Raw genomic sequence first — 22484 nt, forward strand, 5'->3', positions numbered from 1 at the left:
GTTGTGTGTGTGTGTGTGTGTGTGAGACAGGGCGAGAAATAAACAGTCTTGGGAGACGTAAGTTAGAAGTATAATGACATCCAGACCTTCCCACAAGCCATGTGTGTTTTTCAGCACACACACACACACACACACACACACACACACACACACACACACACAACAACACACACACACACACACACACACGTACAAATGGGATGTATTCAATTCCCGCTGTGTCCCTGCCAGAGCCCAGGGTGTGGTGTGGTGTGTGTGTGTGTGTGTGTGTGTGTGTGTGAGACGGCCCAGATGTGGATACACACTTCAACACATCTGCCAAGAGAATGCATTGACGGCGTTATTGCAGGTTATATAAGATTACTCAACATCGCACTGTAAAAAAAAATCATTTTTTATTCTTTATATACTTCATCGTCCAGTGGATTTCAATGTGACGAAATGCATAAAGTTATCTCAACTTTTGGCCAGTTAGTAAAACTCAAAGAAGCCCAAACACCAGTGTGTGAAACATGCCATGCTTTTATGCACTTTTTATTTGGCCATAAAAGTTTTCCAAAACCATGTCATTAGATCAGTTTTGTTGAGAACATTGCGAGGTTTTTAATAACGTCTGATTTAAACTTCAATCGTAAAAAAACTTTTTTTTTTTTACTTCCATTTTAATAAAACAAAACTCAAAAAATCGTCCATGAGTTCATTTTAGTGAAAAACTTTCCTTGATGACTTCTGACTGGATCTTTTACTGTATTTTGCGTCATTAAACACACTGGATGTATTCGGGAACACGGCTGTTGGGTTGAAAATTATGGAAATTATGAAAATTCATCTCATAACCATGATAATCATAACCTCATAAGCTGTTTTTTTTTAGCTATATTATCCAGCGTATGAATATGTCTTTATAGATATTTAATCAAGCACTTCTCGGTGTCGAGGCGGGGGAAGCACTTCAGTGTATAATATAAACATCTGGCACTTTCCTCTGACACTTCTTACTGTAAATGTTTAGACGTTTGCTATTAATTGTTTGTTCGACGTAGAAATCTAGAACGGGACCTTAATCGTATAATGTCTTTGCCGTCTACGAAAGTTGAGATTGTAAATAAGTGTAGTGTGTTTGGAAAAGTCAAGTTAGCGAGTGTTGTGTGAGCACAAGATTTCAGCCCCGTCTGAGCTCAAATCTGCTGATTTTATAAGCGTTTTCGTTTGTCTTTATGAGTTCTAGCTGGTTTGGCAGAGATCAGCTTTTTAAGATGTGCTGAAGTTGCAGTTGTTAAGAAGCCCATGAACTCCATGATTTTGTTGACATTATTATTAAAAAACAAGGAGGTTTTAAATATATAAAAATATGTGACCATGCACAAAAACCAGTCAATTTTTTTTTAAATTGAGATGTATATATCATCTGAAAGCTGGATAAATAATCTCTCCATTGATGTGTGGTGTGTTAGGATAGGACAATATTTGGTCGAGATACAACTATTAAAAATCTGGAATCTGAGGAGCAAAAAAATGTAAACATTGAGAAAATCTCCTTTAAAGTTGTGCATTTATGTTCACGATTGTGCTGCATTCACTCACAAAAATACATGTTTTATATATTTACGGTAGGACATTTACTAAATATCTTCATGGAACATGATCTTAATATCCTCATGATTTTTGGCATAAAAGAAAAATGGATAATTTTGAGCCATACAATGTATAGTTGCTATTGCCACAGATATACCCGTGCGGCTCCAGACTGGTTCTGTGATCCAGGGTCACATGTGCATATAATGTTACGGCATTATCCTGAACATCGGGATGAACCGATATGAAAATTTTGTCCGATACCGATAACCGATAATTCTTTATATTTGAAAGCCGATATATTAGTATATTAATCTAAATCTCAAATTTTGAGAGCCTAATTACAAAAATAATTTGAACATTTTGGTCGATACCCGATAATTCTTTATATTTGAAAGCCGATAACCGATATATCGGCCGATAAATCTAAATCCAAATTTGTATATTTTTTGAGAGCCTGATTACAAAAACAAAAGTCTCACCATTAAAGGCCATGTCCCAAACACACAATTATTATAATGTTCTCATTATAATGTTATGTAGCCGATATGACAGACTGTATTTTCCTTTTTTTAAGTGATTCTAATCATATTTCAAGCAATTCAAAGCCATCATGTTGAACTGTGCGCATCTGAAGAAAATAATAATACATGATTTATCGGCTTTAATATATCGGCCAAATTTTCTTATCGCGCCGATAACATTAAAAATTAACATATATCGGCCGATACCGATATGGTGGCGATATATCGTGCATCTCAAGACCTGAACATTGTGCAAGCATTCATTCGTTTCATGTGAATGGCGTAAAACGTCACATGCTTTTGGTTTTCCTGGCAAAAACGACCGAGTCCTTCACATAAACATCAGGCTTTCACTGACAACACAGGGAGTCTGGGTATCATTAAGCTGTTCATACATCGACAATAAAAAAGTAGTTGATATATGACAAATTGTGAGCCACTTTAAGACTACATGCTTGAACTATAAGCTACAAAATCCTGAAGTTTGATTTCATGGAGGTCTTTAAATATGCCTGAAAGGACTGTAGGAGTGTTTGCTAGTGTCTCGTCTTCTGCATCACATTCATCACGGACGACCAGGGAACACTCCCGACTGATAACAGTCTTCAGGGAGAGCGGGAATATTCACACACACTTCACACGGACCAATGAGGCTCAACACAACGAGTGGCTGTAATCACACCACATTCCTCCGCTGGACTTTAAAGGGTTCGGTCACTCAAAACTGGAAATCATGTCAGTAATTACTCTCCCTCGTGTCGTTTCAAACCCCGGAAGACTTTCGTTCAGCTTCGGGACACAATTGAAGATATTTTTGATGAAATCCGAGTAGTTTCTGTCCATCCATTGACAGTATACTGAAAAAAAAAAAAAAAAAAAAAAATGTTGGTTTAACTTAAAAAAGCAAGTTACCTTGTTACCTTAAAATATAATGAGTTAATACAATGAAGAAGAATGGTTTAATAAACAGAAACTCAAAATAGTATGTTATCTTCACCAACATTAGTTATCTAAGTTGATCTGACAAAAGATAAAAAGTTGTGATAACAAATCATGAAAATATTTTTTTACAGTGATACGCAACTACCATTTTGAAACTTTAAAAAGTTAATAAAGCGATCGTATTTAGTTTAGTTTAATTTTCTGAAGACTCAATCACTTTATATGATGAACAGATTTAATTTAGGCTTTTTTTTAGATGGATGGATAGATTAAATACATAACTAAATAATAAATAAAAAATGTAAATAATAAATAACTAAATATTTGCTTTTAGTATATATTTACCATATAAATTATATATATTTATTTTTAAAATTTCTTGTAATTTTATTTATTTTGATACATGTGTAATTTATATAAATATATGCTAAAATATAATTTATTTCGTTTAATTTTGGCATTAAATAATTTGCCATTCTTAAAATATACTTCCCATCACAGGAATAAATTAGCTTTGAAAATATATTCAAATAGAAAACATTTACTTTAAATTATAATAATGTTTTGATAAATAAATGCCACCTTGGTGAGCAGAAGAGAAAAAAACATTTAAAAAAAATTTTTTTTGACCATTAGTGTATATATTATTTATTTTGAAAATAAATCAACAGTCTATAAAAAAAAACTTTTACTTTTAATGCTCTCTTTTAATTGTATTTCTTTTGATATATGTGAACATATATATGCAATAAATATTTTTTGTTTCTTATTTCTGGGCACCTGAACATGTTCTTGAAGCGTTTAGTGAGATTTGCTGCATAACATCTCATGAGTAGTTCGATTCATAGACCTATTTCCAGTTTGACGGGAAACCTTGCTCTCTGGTTTCGATCGAAGTCACAATGATCTGCTATTCTGGCAAGACCTTGTGCTCAGCAAACCAGGAAGTGATGTCATAATGGAGCTCATTCTCCGGCCAGTGTGACATTCTGATCTAATGACATCTCTGGAGATCCAACAAAAGCCCGATCGTTCGGCTCTGTGTGTCTGCTGGATGGAAAGATGAAGACCAATTAACACTAATCAATCATACTCAACAACAGACACTAATGAGGTTCTATATAGAGCTATAAATGATGAATCAGATCATGTGATCTCGAAGGAATGTTTGAGTTCATACATTGGTGAGATCTCTTCTGAAACTCGTGTGAGATTACTGGGAGTTTTAGTTACACTTTATTTTACAGTGTCTTCGTTACATATGTTACATGTACTTACCATAACAGTAAATTATGCATAATTACATCCAACTAACCCTAATCCTACCCTAACCCTATAAGTGCATGTAGTTGCGTAATATTACTTACTACTTAAAGGGATAGTTCACTTTGAAATTAAATTTTGGTATGTTTTATCTTACCTCAAGGGCATCCAAGATGTAGGTGTCTTTGTCTCCGCAGTAGTTTCAATTTTGATATTTTTAGGTCAAACCGTTGTTGTCTGACAGTCATATAATGCAGGTCTATGGTCACTGTCTCAAAGAGCATGCACAGAGTCCAAATTAAAACAATTCCCCATCGTCCAAATTCAACAATTCCCAATCGTAAGTACACATTGATGGCCTAAGACACGAAACGAGCGGTTTGTGTGAGAAAAAGAACGGTATTTTTATCGTTTTTACCTCTTATACACAAGTATAAGTCCAAGTGATCTGAGGGCGCGGGCGCTTCCTTCTGTGTGACGTGTGCGAAGACTGGTGCATAGATATATATATACACTGACAGTCATATCATGACAGTCATATCAATACTATTGCTCATTATATGCTCAATATAATTTTTAACCCAAAAAACTTACGTACTGCAGCTTTAAATATATATTTACTCCTTAAAATAAAGTGTAACTGGGGTTTTTCTTAAGAAGACCCATGCATTTCCCACCGGAACAAACAATGCTTTTAAAGAGACCTGGTTTGTATTTTAGTCTTTCCTCTGCTAGTTAATGTCTGTAATCGAGCAACTCAAGGTTACGCTGCTTATCTGGATCAAGCACAGGGGGATTTCTCTGTTTCTCAGACCACATCTGTTCGCCATATTTCATGCTTGTTTCACATGGTCGTCGTCCATTTCAAGAAGAACTAAACTATACATAATAACAAGCTCTTTTGGACCGGTGCCTCTGTAAACAGAACAAACCAATTTGTCAGCGTAAAACACGCGCAGCTGTGGCCGTCAGGACTGCTCAAATCACACTGTTGAGCTGTTTAATTACAATGAGTTATGTTTTATTAATTAAACAGGCGTTTGTTTATAGGAGGGATCCTGTGAAAAGAACAGCACATGACTGGCTGTCTTCATAATCAGGGAAATATTAGCACATATTGTTCAGTTGTTAACATAAAATGTCATTCCTTCATTCTTCTTTATACGGATGAGATATTTCTACTTTTCTTGATTATGAATATGATAATTCCCTATAGATTTCAATACATAAATAAATAAGTAAACATGTAACTGTATTTTAATAATTTCTATAAATATATATACAAAAACTTTTCATGATTTCATGATTAGAATGTGATACATTTATATAGATTTCAGTAAATAAATAAACATAAATATATTTAAAACTATTTTATACTTTTCTACAAATATCTAGACATTTATATATAAATATATTCAATAAATAAATATAATGTTTTTGATACCAATGAGAATTTTGGGAGTATTGAACATTTGTATTTAATTATAATATGTAATTAATTTATTATAAATATTTATTTGATATATGTGCAAATTTGATCTTTTGTAATTTTAATGTTGTCAACGTTTATTTTCTAGAACAAGGGTGACATTTTTTCTATGCCATCCATATTTTTAAGGGTTGGTATAATGCCCTTTTCAGAAGATGTAAAGTAAGTCTCTGATGTCCCCAGTGTGAAGTTTTTGCTCAAAATACCCCCACAGATATTTTTATATAGCATGATAAAATTGTCACTTTTTGAGGGTGAGCAAAAACACACCGTTTTGTGTCTGTCCCTTTAAATGCAAATGAGCTGCTGCTCCCGACACAGGGGGCGGAGCTTCAAGAGCATGTGTCCTTTCATAGATATATACACTAGAAGTTGCCTTGGCTACGGCAGTTCATTGGAACGAATGCATCAATAGAGCCGCCATCTTGGAACAGGGGAGTCCCTCCTCTTTAATGCATCAGCGTCAATGTAGGCAAAGGTTTAACGGAAATAAAATCACCATAAATCGTCATGAATGCGATTTTCTAGTTTTTTTGGTTCGTTCTAATGATCAGACGTGTATTCATCATTGAGTCCAGAGAAATGTAAATTATTATTTATTTTTTTTAACATTCTTCCTAGTTCAGATTTCGTTCGTGTGAACATACATACGCAGAACAAAAGTCCGGCATCATCCATGAACTCGAAGTACAGGCGGAGATAGCAGCGTTACCTATAGCTACTTCCTATGACAAGACCCCTGTTCCAAGATGGCGGCGGTTTAGACGCATGCTTAGAACCCCAAGGCGACATCTAGTGTATATATCTATGGTGTCCTTTAACCTCACACACACATGCACTGAACATTTCAATGTTTATGTTCAGACAAAGATGGAGAGACTCGAGAAGAAGTGACAACATGTGGACAACATTTCTGAATGGTTAGTTGATGCATTTATGAAGCTTATGTGTTATTGATTAGCATATTCTGTCATGATAATCTATAAATCGTGTTCCGGGGGCGGGGTTTATGTAAATTTTAGGGTTGGTGATGTCACTAATGTCGTGTAGTTCCTACCAGCCGTTTGTTGTAGTCCTTAAAAAGCGATTTCTTTAAAAGCAAATATCTCCCTTTGCTCTGAACTTTGAGCGTTGTAACTTTGCAGATGTTGTTTATGATCAAACACAACATTACACACTAACTACAGTTAAAAAACACAACATTACACACTAACTACACATTACACACTAACTACAGTTAGAAAACACAACATTACACACTAACTACAGTTAGAAAACACAACATTACAAACTAACTACAGTTAGAAAACAACATTACACACTAACTACAGTTAGAAAACAACATTACACACTAACTACAGTTAGAAAACACAACATTACACACTAACTACAGTTAGAAAACACAACATTACACACTAACTACAGTTAGAAAACAACATTACACACTAACTACAGTTAGAAAACACAACATTACACACTAACTACAGTTAGAAAACACAACACTACACACTAACTACAGTTAGAAAACACAACACTACACACTAACTACAGTTAGAAAACACATTACACACTAACTACAGTTAGAAAACACATTACACACTAACTACAGTTAGAAAACACAACATTACACACTAACTACAGTTAGAAAACAACATTACACACTAACTACAGTTAGAAAACACAACATTACACACTAACTACAGTTAGACAACACAACATTACACACTAACTACAGTTAGAAAACACAACATTACACACTAACTACAGTTAGAAAACACAACATTACACACTAACTACAGTTAGACAACACAACATTACACACTAACTACAGTTAGACAACACAACATTACACACTAACTACAGTTAGACAACACAACATTACACACTAACTACAGTTAGAAAACACAACATTACACACTAACTACAGTTAGAAAACACAACATTACACACTAACTACAGTTAGACAACACAACATTACACACTAACTACAGTTAGAAAACACAACATTACACACTAACTACAGTTAGAAAACACAACATTACACACTAACTACAGTTAGAAAACACAACATTACACACTAACTACAGTTAGAAAACACAACATTACACACTAACTACAGTTAGACAACACAACATTACACACTAACTACAGTTAGAAAACACAACATTACACACTAACTACAGTTAGAAAACACAACATTACACACTAACTACAGTTAGACAACACAACATTACACACTAACTACAGTTAGAAAACACAACATTACACACTAACTACAGCTAGAAAACACAACATTACACACTAACTACAGTTAGAAAACACAACATTACACACTAACTACAGTTAGAAAACACAACATTACACACTAACTACAGTTAGACAACACAACATTACACACTAACTACAGTTAGAAAACACAACATTACACACTAACTACAGTTAGAAAACACAACATTACACACTAACTACAGTTAGACAACACAACATTACACACTAACTACAGTTAGAAAACACAACATTACACACTAACTACAGTTAGAAAACACAACATTACACACTAACTACAGTTAGACAACACAACATTACACACTAACTACAGTTAGAAAACACAACATTACACACTAACTACAGCTAGAAAACACAACATTACACACTAACTACAGTTAGAAAACACAACATTACACACTAACTACAGTTAGACAACACAACATTACACACTAACTACAGTTAGACAACACAACATTACACACTCACTACAGTTAGAAAACACAACATTACACACTAACTACAGTTAGAAAACACAACATTACACACTAACTACAGTTAGACAACACAACATTACACACTCACTACAGTTAGAAAACACAACATTACACACTAACTACAGTTAGAAAACACAACATTACACACTAACTACAGTTAGACAACACAACATTACACACTAACTACAGTTAGAAAACACAACATTACACACTAACTACAGTTAGAAAACACAACATTACACACTAACTACAGTTAGACAACACAACATTACACACTAACTACAGTTAGAAAACACAACACTACACACTAACTACAGTTAGAAAACACAACATTACACACTAACTACAGTTAGAAAACACAACACTACACACTAACTACAGTTAGAAAACACAACACTACACACTAACTACAGTTAGAAAACACAACAATACACACTAACTACAGTTAGAAAACACAACATTACACACTAACTACAGTTAGAAAACACAACATTACACACTAACTACAGTTAGAAAACACAACACTACACACTAACTACAGTTAGAAAACACAACATTACACACTAACTACAGTTAGACAACACAACATTACACACTAACTACAGTTAGAAAACACAACATTACACACTAACTACAGTTAGAAAACACAACATTACACACTAACTACAGTTAGACAACACAACATTACACACTAACTACAGTTAGAAAACACAACATTACACACTAACTACAGTTAGACAACACAACATTACACACTAACTACAGTTAGAAAACACAACATTACACACTAACTACAGTTAGAAAACACAACATTACACACTAACTACAGTTAGAAAACACAACATTACACACTAACTACAGTTAGAAAACACAACATTACACACTAACTACAGTTAGAAAAGTCAAATCATACTCAACCACCCCTTTAACCCTTTTGTTTTCCCAGTGCACTAGCGCATGTTTTTCCAGGAATGGGAACAGTCTAGCCCGTCATGGGAAGTTAATAACCCTTTGCCAGAACGCCCAGCTTCTCTTGATCTTCAGGGACTCGTCCTTCTGCTCCTCAGTGTCTGTCCTCATGTTTCCCTGAGGCTCGAGTTATCTCACGACGGCAGCGCTCCACTTTATTTCCTCTGTTAAATCATCAATCATTAAAAATACCTCGTTTCTCATCATCTGTGGGAACGGCAATAAGGGAACGACCTGAACTTCATTTTCTTTTTTTATAGTTGGCAAAACCTTTAGCGTGTGTGTGTGTGTTATACCGGCTGCTTTGACGTCACGAGTTCGGCTAATGGATGGTTATTTCGCACGTGTAATATGTTATTATGGAGGTAATAATGCATTTATCTGGACTATAATGGCTTGAGTTCTTCATAATGCAATCATAGACAATTTAGCTTTGCTTCAACATCCACTGAGCCTCATTTCTTTTGTGTAAAGTGCTATAATATGTTTTCAGTTTGCTGTTTTATTTTTTGTTTTTTTACCTTTTTGTTATATAATTTAACCATTTAAGTTGTATACATTTATGTTTATTATTTTTGTAGTTCTTTCCATTTTTTACATTTCTAACATTTTAGATTAAAAAAAATATTAACAATAAAAATTATATATATATATATAGCCCACTGTATATGTATATTATGTATATATATATATATATATACAGTAATGAAATAAAGTAATAATATTTTATACAATAATACAAAATATATAAATATTACATATCAATACAATATTATTATAAAATAAAATTGTATATATTAATCAATTTGAAAGCTATAATGTATATATATATATGCTTTCAGATTGATTCATATTTATATAATTGTATTTTGTATACAATATTTTATTGATATGTAATATTTATATGTTTTGTATCGCTATTTATATATTGATATAAATACATAAATGTTGATTATCAATCAAATATTATTACTTTATTTTAAATTTAAATATTTAAAATATTAAATATTAAATATTATTACTATTTTATATATATATTAATACATATACATATGTATTAATATGAACTATAGTTATTTTGGTGTGTGTGTGTGTGTGTGTGCGTGAATGTGTGTGTGTTTGTGTGAGAGTGTGTGTGTGTGCGCGAGAGTGTGTGAGAGTGTGTGTGTGTGTGTGTGTGTGTGTGTGTGTGTGTGTGTGTGTGTGTGTGTGTGTGTGTGCGTGGGCTGAGGTGAAGGGGTTCAACAGAATGAAAGATTCGTCCCACTCTTCTTCCATCAGAGTAATGTCAGCGTAACCTTGGCAACCCATTGTGAACCGATCATCAGTTCTGTCCCACGCACAATCCCTCACTGGCTCCCATACACACATCACCATGGCGACCACAGTTTCTGCCAGAATACCACAGTAGTTACTATAATCATTAGTGCTGTTTAAAAAGGCAATCATCACTGTTACTATTGCTCATGCTAATACTTTCTTCATATACATACACATTTGAGTCTGTGTGTACTATGGTATTTTGGACATGCACTTTGGCAATCTTACAAGTAAGGTGTATTTTAAAGTAGTATTACCATCTGTACCGTCACAGTACTTTTTTGCTATAAAGTGCAAAAAACAGTGTGGGGAAAAAAGCATGGTAAGATGTTGTTGTTGTTGTTGTTGTTGTTGGATACGGATAGTAGTTTCTGTCAAAATATAATAGTTTCTCTAGTAAAACTGTGGTAAATGTGTGGTAAACCTCCACTATAATCAAAGACATGTTTTGAAACGACTCTTTACTCTGTTTAAACGGGTGATTCATTTACAGACATTATTTGATTAATTTACAGACATTAGATTCATTTAGTCATTTGATTCATTTACAGTCTTCATTTGATTCATTTACAGTCTTCATTTAGTCATTTGATTCATTTACAGTCTTCATCTGATTCATTTACAGTCTTTATTTGATTCATTTACAGTCTTCATTTGATTCATTTACAGTCTTCATTTGATTCATTTACAGTCTTCATTTGATTCATTTACAGTCTTCATTTGATTCATTTACTGTCTTCATTTGATTCATGTACAGTCTTAAAATCGAATGACTGTAAATGAATCAAAGACTGTAAATGAATCAAAGACTGTAAATGAATCAAAGACTGTAAATGAATCAAATGAAGACTTTAAATGAATCAAATGAAGACTGTAAATGAATCAAAGACTGTAAATGAATCAAAGACTGTAAATGAATCAAATGAAGACTTTAAATGAATCAAATGAAGACTGTAAATGAATCAAAGACTGTAAATGAATCAAAGACTGTAAATGAATCAAAGACTAAATGAATCAAAGACTGTAAATGAATCAAAGACTGTAAATGAATCAAATGAAGACTGTAAATGAATCAAAGACTGTAAATGAATCAAATGAAGACTGTAAATGAATCAAAGACTGTAAATGAATCAAAGACTGTAAATGAATTAAATGAAGACTGTAAATGAATCAAAGACTGTAAATGAATCAAATGAAGACTGTAAATGAATCACAGTGATTCGATTAATTTACAGTAATTCAATTAATTTACAGTCATCTCAGTGTGGTAAATAAGATATTTTGGTGGAAACTAAAAATGATGCGTTATCGTGGATTTATGGGCATTGTACCAAGTTAATATTTATGGACAAAGTATACAACGGCAGAAACGGTAACATGTCCCTTACAGTATCTGTAGGATCAATAAGACTGTGAAAGTATGAAAGCATTTCTCTTCTCATATAGTAAATAATGTATGTGTCTCTGAAATATGCAAACTCACAGGCCGTTCTGAAACTCCTCCATCTGACCCAGAGAAACACACGCTGACAGCTTTATGTGACGCGACACACAGTTTGATGCTCACACACACTGATGCTCACACACTGAGGCTCACACACACTGAGGCTCACACACACTGAGGCTCACACACACTGGGGCTCTTTCACTCGAGCTCTGCCATGGAGACTCCACACATCAGCGCTCAGAAATGTGGAGACGAGAGGAGGCTCGTTCTTCAGCCCAAAATCAGAGAACAAAACAGCAAATTACATTTTGCATTAAGAACATTTAAGAACCATTGCATTGTGCATTATTATTATTTTGCGTTGATATACCGTATTTTATTGTGCATTGCATTATTTTAAACAAAATTAGCCAGCACCACAAACAATACTGACTAATGCAAATTATACATAATACACAAATTATACATAATTTGTAGTATTCAATGTAATGTATGTTAATTTTATTAAAAAATATATTGTATTACAGTATAAGAATTTACATTTATTTTTGTATTTAACTTTATTTTATTAAAAAAATATATTGTATTACTGTAGATTTTATTCTATTATTGCATTAAAAAAAAAGAAATTATAATTATAATAATTCATTACATTTATATAGCGCTTTTTCTCAGCACTCGAAGCGCTTAAAAGTTTATTTTATTTTATTTTACATAAATGGGAATAAAAATGAACCAAAATTGAAAAGCAACTGTGGAGGAGGTTAAAAAGGAGAATGCTCTCAACATAAATTACGTTTATATTTTATTTGTAGTTAGTGTTGCACTTTTTTTCTAGAGTTAAAAAATAATCCCACAATCAAAAAAACAAAAAAATGCAAGATTTATTTTGTTTTGGGGTGTAAATGTGATGTAAACATTTCTTTGTGAGCTTCTCCTCACTGATATGGAGGACCAAACCTGCAGAAATTAAAAATGAATAAATGAATAGATAAATTAATAAATAGATAAATAAATGTGATAAATAGATAAATAAATGTGATAATAGGAAAATAAATAAAGGAATAAACGACTTGATAAAATAAACATGACTAATTTCTAATCAAATTTATTTTTATATAAAAAAAATGTTGTTATTCCCCTTAATGTATTATTTTCTGCTTTTATACATTTTTACATTTAAAAAAATCTTTTAACTTGTATTTATTCGTTATTTATTTATTTTTATATAGGCTATTTATTCTTACATTTATTGTTTAGATTTATTTATTTATGTATTAATTTATTTATTTCCACATGTATTTATTTTTTGATTTATTTATTTATTGATTCATTTATTTTTACATTTCCATGTGTAACATGGAAATGAGGAAGGCGGTCCTTGTGTAGCTTCAGTGCATCATTGGCTGAGAGCTCACGAATAGAATCGTCAGGCCAGCTAATCGATTTAAGGAGATTTTTCACACCCAGAGTCAGACACCCAGTGGATGGTTGGTTTTCTAGTTTAATGACTGTTCTGTAATAGATCTTGACTCTAAATAACTGAAATGGTTGCTTTTCTCAACCACCAATGGCTTCTAGGAAAATCGGAACAATCCAACAATCCATGGTTCATTCACGGCACAATGTTTCTTCCTGGTTTCCACGCGCTGTTTGATCCGTTAATAACGGAGAAATGTGAATGTTTCTCTCTAGATCTCGCAGCGATGTTATTACTTCTGTGGCAAATTCAAATGCTTTCTTTACTGGATCTCTTATTAACGCTGTGTAGTAACAGCGTCGCATGATCACGATCGGCTCGCGCTGCACTGGTCCAAACTGATAAACGGTCCGTCAACCACACAATAACGAGCAGTTTCGTTCCGCTTGCATTATGTTTGCCATTTGATGTTGGGCACTGTTGTGGTCGCGCCGGCGTCTCTTTGGCCGGTGACACACTGGATGCGTGGTGTGAGCGTGGCGTTTCTGTTGCGTGGCGGCTGCGTCGCGTTTTCTCTGTCTTTTATGGAAAAAGGTTGGGAACCACTGACTTAGATCATACAATTGTCATAAAAAATGTTTAATAAAATATTATAGAAATTGGTGGTTATTGTTCAGTAGTTTTTTTTTTTTTGCCAGCTAAAAGCAAGAAAAATAAAACATGTCAAGTTGACAGGTCAGAATTGTTTTTATTGCACTTCTGTTACTATCCCCTTCACTTCTAAAATGATGGCTGGTTTGTTTACTTTCCTACGCGTTCTAGCTGAAGTTGCAAGACTACCGTATTTACGCCTTACAACAGAGGAAGAGGATTTGCAAGACGAACAAGCTTGCCTTTCCTCTGGCTGTTCTTCGACTTTCATGTTGGTAAATATCTCTCCTAAAACATTGATAAGCACATCTAATCTAAACAACACATAGTACTTTGATGCGTTACCAACTTAATTTGCTAAATTGCGCAACTCTAGCTATTTGTAAAACGTCCGCCATAGTAGGCCACACACCTGTCACCACCACCCGACGTCACTATGCAAAGCCAGAGTAATCGAGCAAGCGCTTCAATCAACGATGAACCAATGGTAAGCAAGACCAACCCACCTAATTATCATACAAGACAAAGAAATGTAAAAATAAATGAATCAATAAATCTAAAAATAAATACATGTGAAAATAAATAAATGTATAAATAAATTTAAGAATAAATATAAAAATAAATAAATAACCAATAAATAAAAGTTAAAACGATTTTTTTTAAATGTATAAAAGCAGAAAATACATTAAGGGGAAAAATAATACAAAAATAAATTAATTTTATTTTCATATTTATTTTATCAAGTCGTTTATTCCTTTATTTATTTTTATATTGTCACATTTATTTATCTATTTGTCACATTTATTCATTTATTTATTCATTTTTAATTTCTGCAGGTTTGGTCCTCCATACACTGATAGTTCACCGTTTACTGAATATAAATCCACACTGATGCGTTTAAAGCTTTTATAGTTGACATCTGGGTCACACACACACACACACACACACACACACACACACACACACACACACACTGTAAATCCCTGGAGATCCGTTCTTCTGTTGCATCTATGAGAAAAACACATGATTAGTGTGTGTGAGGCCTGTGTGTGTGTGTGTGTGTTTTCATGCAACAGCGCCCCCTGCTGGAGGAGTCACATGATGCTTCGGCTTCATGAGTCTCAGCGTGTCTCTCACTTTGACAAGTGCATTGCATCCGATGAGACGAGAATGCCTTCAGCACAAGCTTTTATGCGTCTCCCACCATGGCTCTTGGCTCGAGTCGGGATGCCAAAACACAAGGCTGTCATAACACGTCGAGGCCGGCCGTGATCGCGATACATCTCTCGGCTGGCCGAGCAGGGGTCTGAGAACAGTGTGCATGAAATGCTTTGGCCAGAGAGGAATTTCCGGATTCACAATGCCCGCTTTCTCAAAGACAGTTTCCACCTCTCGGGGAGAAAGGGGGCACAAACTAATGAAGGGCATTTGAGTGTGTGTTGTGCATTCATCTCCCATTCCCACAGATGAGTGTGTGTCGGAAACACTGACAGGGTAAATGGAGGCATGATTGAGTCCTAATGAGTTCACTGCTGATCCGCACTCATGCATCCGCTTCGGGTTCAGCACGACATCGATCCGGGCTTTTAAAGCTTTTCTAAATATGTGTACAAAACGAATCCATTAATATGAATCTCTTTAGCTTAGAAGCAAGTGCATGGTGTGCCGGATCAAATTCGATCATGAAATGACATTGAGATGCTCCGAAAAATGCCAACGTTTGCTTTATGTAAGAGATCTTGATAGAATTACACATCTAATAAATTCACAAGGCCACGTTTTAATAATTTTAAGCTTTAAGGCTACAGATTCCCTGTTATTGCCGTAATATATAGATAGATAATACAATCATTGTTAGTGAGATACAACTGTAACGTAATTATAAATTATATTAATACAACACTCTAAAAAATGCTGGGCTATTTCAACCCAATTTTGGGTCAAATATGGACAAACCCAAACGTTGGGTTAAAAATGTAATTAAAAAATGTAACCCAACAACTGGGTTTGTCCATATTTGACCCAAAATTGGGTTGAAATAGCCCAGCATTTTTTAGAGTGAACCTTTTTACTATTTAGTGTTTTAAATAAATAAATGAGTTCAGTTGCTTTTTATATATGTGCAATTCTAATTATGATGTTTGATTTTTTTTTTATAAATCAATAAAATTTTTTTTATAAATCAATAATTTTTTTATTATTATTAAAATTAATACTTTTATTTTGCAAGGACACATTCAATTGATCAAAAGTGACTGTAAGAGCCACATAAGGACTAGTTCATCTGAAATAATAATTTAGTTTAAAACCAGTAAAAGAACATTTATAAGAAATATATTGGTTAAGTAATGTTTAGTAATGCATGATTTAGTAATGTTTAGATTTGATAATATTTCAGTATTTTGAGCTTCCAGTCAGATAGCACTACGTCATAGCGTAAGCGATTGGATGTAGTTAGTTTTAGTTTGAAGTTAGAGACGTTGGAAGCAACACAGTTTTTTGACCGTGCGTACCATTGTCTATGTATAATTTTGTTTTATAATAATGTTTTGGAAGTAAACATTTTAAAAGAAGACCGTTTGGTTTGCTCGTGTTTCAAATACTGGTTGTATTAGACTGACTTCAAAAAGTGGTACAGAAGAAAAAGAAGAAACTAGGTGCCACTATATTTAGTCAAAAAACTAAGCTAATACGAAGCTGCGCTGGATTACCTGAATAACGAAGAGGACGTGGCAAAATTGTTGCTGGTTGAAGAAACGGATCGGACTTTAGCGCCGCAAACGAGCCTCAGAGAGCCGCGAACAGACCGCAGTTTCTCGGCGGTTTTGGCCTGTCAGCTAAGAGAGAAGTGACGCTGCGCGCTGAAGTGGGGACTTTTTTCTTCAAAAAACGGAGACCGAGGAGAAAAAGTACGGATTGAAAGACGTGATACGGACGCGCGAGGATATTGAGTGAGTTTGGAAGAAAACGAAAGTAACTTCTCCCTGCAAAATGTATGCTGATAGCAAGCTCTGATTCAGTCAATGTGGAGTTAAGGCGATCGTTAAGAAGTTGTTTTGCACTCGGTTTATTAAGAAAAGTAAATTTGAAGGAAGCTTGTAACGTTTGCATTCAACTAAAGCATTAACTCTGCTATTTGTAAGATGGCTGATGAAGATGAGCATAGATGTATCGAGGATACAATGGAAAAGGGTAGGTCACATAAGCTGACAGAGAAGGCATTAGAGGAGAGATTGCAGAGGTGCATTGCACTGAGAAGAAGAACATTAGGAACTCTAACAAGCAAAAGAAAAGAGTTAGAAACAATGATGAGTGATGCTCAAAATTTACAAAGTGTGAAAAATATGATGGAAAATGATTTTGCAACGTCACTAAATGAGTTTAACCGTCTCAACAATGAAGTTGCAAATCTTTTGACTGAAGATGAAAAAACAACTGATCAAGAGAACTGGTTCGAACCTAAAATGGCAACAATCAGAGGATTTATGAAAACAACAAAAAATTGGATTGCAGCTGAGCATGAACTCATACTTCCAGTGGAAAAGATACTACTGCAAGAAGAAAACAATGCGGTTGATTATCTGCAAGAAACTGTTAAACCAAATGACAGCGTTTCACAGGTGGGGATCTGCGATGTCACATATGCCAGCCGACATGGATCACAAGTAAGTCGCACCTCAGCTGTGTCACGAGTATCGTCAACAAGAGCTAAACAGGAAGCGGAACATGCAGCCCTGCTCGAACGTGCTGCTGCGCTAAAGAAAATGCAACAGCTTGAGTTTGAAGCAGCTAGAATCAAAGCCGAAAAGGATGAGTTAGAGCTGGAAACTGCATTAGCTGAGAGTAAAGCAAAATTAAAGGTGCTTAAAGAATATGAAAGATCTGAAGATGGTTTAAGTAGCTACGCGGCAGTGCAAAAGTCACAAGGTGGACACGTGAAGGAAAGAACTAGCATTATGCTTCCTCAGCAAGCTAAAACGAACACTCATGTTCACCCACAAACACAGCACTCCCAAATACAACAGCCATCTCAACCGGTCTCCAATTATGTCACTAATGCTCAACCTAACAAAGGCGATGACATACTAGCGGTTATGCAAAAACAGAATGTAATCACTGAGCTACTTGTAAAACAACAGCAGCTATCTCATCTACCAACAAAGGACATTCCTGTGTTCAAGGGTGATGCGCTACAATACAAATCTTTCATGAGAGCGTTTGAGCACGCAATAGAGCAGAAAACCAGCAATGATCAAGACAAATTGTACTTCTTGGAACAATTTACGGCCGGTGAACCTCAAGAGCTTGTTCGCAGCTGTGCTCATATGACACCTAACAAAGGATACTGCGAGGCGAAGCGACTACTTCATAAGCACTATGGGGATGAATTACGGATTGCCAGCGCGTACATTGACAAAGCTCTCAAATGGCCTCAAGTGAAGTCTGATGATGGGAAAGCATTGAGCGCCTATGCAATGTTTTTGATTGGATGTCGCAATACCATGGAAGACATCGAATTTTTAGAGGAGATGGACAACCCAACCAACTTACGGACAGTGGTGTCTAAGCTACCGTACAAATTGAAGGAACGTTGGCGAGCTGAAGCTTATGACATGAAAGAGCGAAGAGGCAGGAGAGCAAAGTTTGCTGATTTGGTGAGCTACATAGACCGCCAAGCTAGAATAGTGATGGATCCCCTCTTTGGTAATATCTCAGACAGCCGCCCAATCCCAAGTGGAAAGACTGACCAAAAGGAAAAGCATTATGGAAGGAAAGAGGTACGTGGAAGCAGTTTTGCAACCAATGTTTCCACCGAAAGCAAAGGGCCTCTAGAAACGCTTGCTAAGTCAGCAAACTCAAGTAAAACTGTGAGTGCCTTTGATAAGCCATGTTTGTACTGCCAGCAATCTCACACCCTTGCCTCATGCAGCAAAATCAAACACCAACCACATAAAGAGCGTGTGGATTTCTTAAAACTGAAGGGCTTGTGTTTTGGATGTTTAATTCCGGGTCATCTTAGCAAATTTTGCAAAAGAAGAATTGAGTGTAAAGAGTGTGCTTTAAAGCATCCAGACATTTTGCACATAATGAAAAAAGAAGGTTCTGTCTCACCTGAAAAGAAAGATGGTCATCATGGAAGTGAAGTATCGTGTGCTCAAGTGTCTATTCTGCAAGAGTCCTGTAGCCTAATGGGGGCCGGAGAAGCAGGATGTGTGCTGTCAATAGTACCGGTGAAGATCAAGTCAAAAAGGAGTGACAAGTGTGTTGAAACATATGCCTTTCTGGACCCGGGAAGCACAGCAACTTTCTGCACAGAAGACCTGCAAAAGAAACTAAACATTAAAGGGAAACCAACACGAATACTTCTTAGCACCATGGGTCAAGACAAACCTGGAGAACAGAAGCTCATGAACAGTTTCATCATATCAGACCTGGAAGTGTGTGGGCTGGAAGACACCAAGTTCATTGAGTTACCTAAGGTGTTCACTCATAGCAACATACCTGTTCACACCGAGAACATACCTAAACAGTCAGATATCCAGAAGTGGCCTTATCTCAATGAAGTACGCTTGCCAGAGATAGAAGCAGATGTAGGCCTGCTTATTGGAGCTAACTGTTCAAGAGCAATGGAGCCATGGCACGTTGTTAATGCTGAGGATGGAGGCCCTTATGCCGTGAAGACTGCCATTGGCTGGGTTGTGAATGGGCCCTTAAGAAAAGAACTGGATGATGCAATGAATGAAACGCCTACCTTTTCAGTAAACAGAATTTCTGTGATGGAGATTGAAAAGCTGCTGGTCCAACAGTATAACACTGATTTTCCAGAGCGTAACTACGATGATCGAGAGGAGATGTCTCATGAAGACAAACAGTTTTTGCAATGTGTGCAGAAAACGACAATTTTTGAGAACGGGCATTACAGCATTGGACTGCCACTCAGGAATGAGAAGCTCCAAATGCCTAATAACCGTTGTGTGGCTGAACAGCGCATAGCCTGTTTGCTTAGAAAGTTCAAGAAGAATCCTGAATTCTTTGAAGAGTACAAGGGCTTTATGGAAACCATCATTGACAAGGGCTATGCTGTCCAAGTTCCAGTTCAACAGCTGAACCGTGACGACAACAGACTGTTTTACATACCACATCACGGGGTGTATCACCCAAAGAAAAGAAAGTTGCGGGTGGTCTTCGACTGCACAGCTTCGTTTCAGGATAGGTCTCTGAATAGTGAACTGCTCCAAGGACCCGACTTGAACAATACGTTAGTTGGTGTGCTTTTAAGATTTCGTGAGGAGCCAGTAGCTATAATGGCGGACATCGAGTCGATGTTTTATCAGGTCAAGGTACCGGAGCGTGACGCAGACCTACTCCGTTTTCTTTGGTGGCCCAACGGCAAGTTGAACGAACCTATGGAGGAATTCCGAATGACCGTGCACCTCTTCGGAGCCACTTCTTCACCGAGTGTTGCCTCATATGCACTGAAAAAAACTGCTGAAGATCACAAGGCTGATGTATCTCCAGAAGCTGTACAGACAGTTCTGCGTAACTTCTACGTAGATGACTGTCTGAAGAGTGTAGCTAACGAAGAAGATGCGGTAACTTTGGCTAAAGATCTTCGTACCCTGTGTGCCAGCGGAGGGTTTGCTTTAACAAAGTGGATGAGCAATAGCAGGAAGGTGTTAATGTCAATCCCTGAAGAACATAGAGCTAGCGAAGTGAAAGACCTGGATCTAAGACATGACGCTTTGCCAATCGAGAGGACCCTTGGTGTACAGTGGGACACAGAAACTGATACTTTCACTTACAGTATGAAGCTGCAAGACAAGCCGATGACCAGAAGAGGCATTTTATCAGTCGTGAATTCCATCTACGACCCCCTTGGCTTTTTGGCTCCGGTCATCTTGCCTGCTAAACTCCTGCTGAAAGATCTTTGTAAAGAACAATACGGATGGGACGAGAACATTGGTGGAAAACACGCTGAAGATTGGAAAAGATGGATCGAAGATGTCAGTCATCTCTCTGCCTTCAATGTGAGCAGGTGTTGGAAGCCTGTAGATTTTGGATGTACTGCAGCAGCACAGTTACATCATTTTTCAGATGCTTCAGAGTCCGCATATGGCACTGTGTCTTATCTGCTGCTAGAGAATAGCCAAGGTGAGAAGCATTGTGCATTCCTCATGGGGAAGTCAAGAGTAGCCCCACTCAAACTGGTCACCATTCCCAGACTCGAGTTGACCGCAGCAGTTGTCGCTGTTAAAGTAGACAAGATGTTACATCAAGAGCTTCAAGTTCCACTGCAACAATCTATTTTCTGGACAGACAGTACTACAGTGCTCAGATATATTGACAGTGAAACTGCTCGTTTCAAAACCTTTGTTGCAAACAGAATCTCGTTGATCCGAGAAGCAACCAAGCCATCGCAATGGAAGTATGTCAGAACAACGGAAAATCCTGCAGATCAAGCCAGCAGGGGACTGAAAGCTAAGAATTTGGTGCAAGGAGGAACCTGGATCAATGGGCCGGATTTCTTGCTGAACAGTGAATGTGATTGGTCGGAACAGCCTGTGCGAAGGAAAGAAAGCCTTCAAAATGATCCGGAAGTCAAGAAGGGAGTTACAGTCAACATGATCAAAGTTGAAGAAAACATGGAACCAATCGACAAATTGATCAACTATTATTCGGACTGGCATAAATTAAAGAGATCAGTGGCCTGGATTTTAAAGGTGAAGGAAAATCTGTGGAAACTGAAAGAGAAAAGAAAGGAAATATCAAGAACGATCAGGCAAGCGGAAAAGAACCCTGAAAAGGAAAGTTCAAAGTTAGAACAACAAATGAAAAAATTCAAAGCAACAGAAAAGAAATCACTTACCATGGATGATCTGGTTGCAGCAGAATCGGAAATAATCCAATTCAGTCAAAGACAACAGTTTGGAGAAGAAATCAAAGTACTGGAGAAAGGTAAACAGCTCAGTCGCAGCAGTCAGCTGTTTAAATTGGATCCGATTCTTCAAGATGGCACGTTAAAGGTTGGTGGAAGACTCCACAAGTCCGCTATGCCAGAAAATGCTAAACATCCAGCAATTCTTTCAAAGCATAGCAGAGTTGCTACACTGATTTTGAGAGA

The sequence above is a fragment of the Phoxinus phoxinus genome (assembly GCF_949152265.1).
Source record: "Phoxinus phoxinus genome assembly, chromosome: 22".
Taxonomy (NCBI): Eukaryota; Metazoa; Chordata; class Actinopteri; order Cypriniformes; family Leuciscidae; genus Phoxinus; species Phoxinus phoxinus.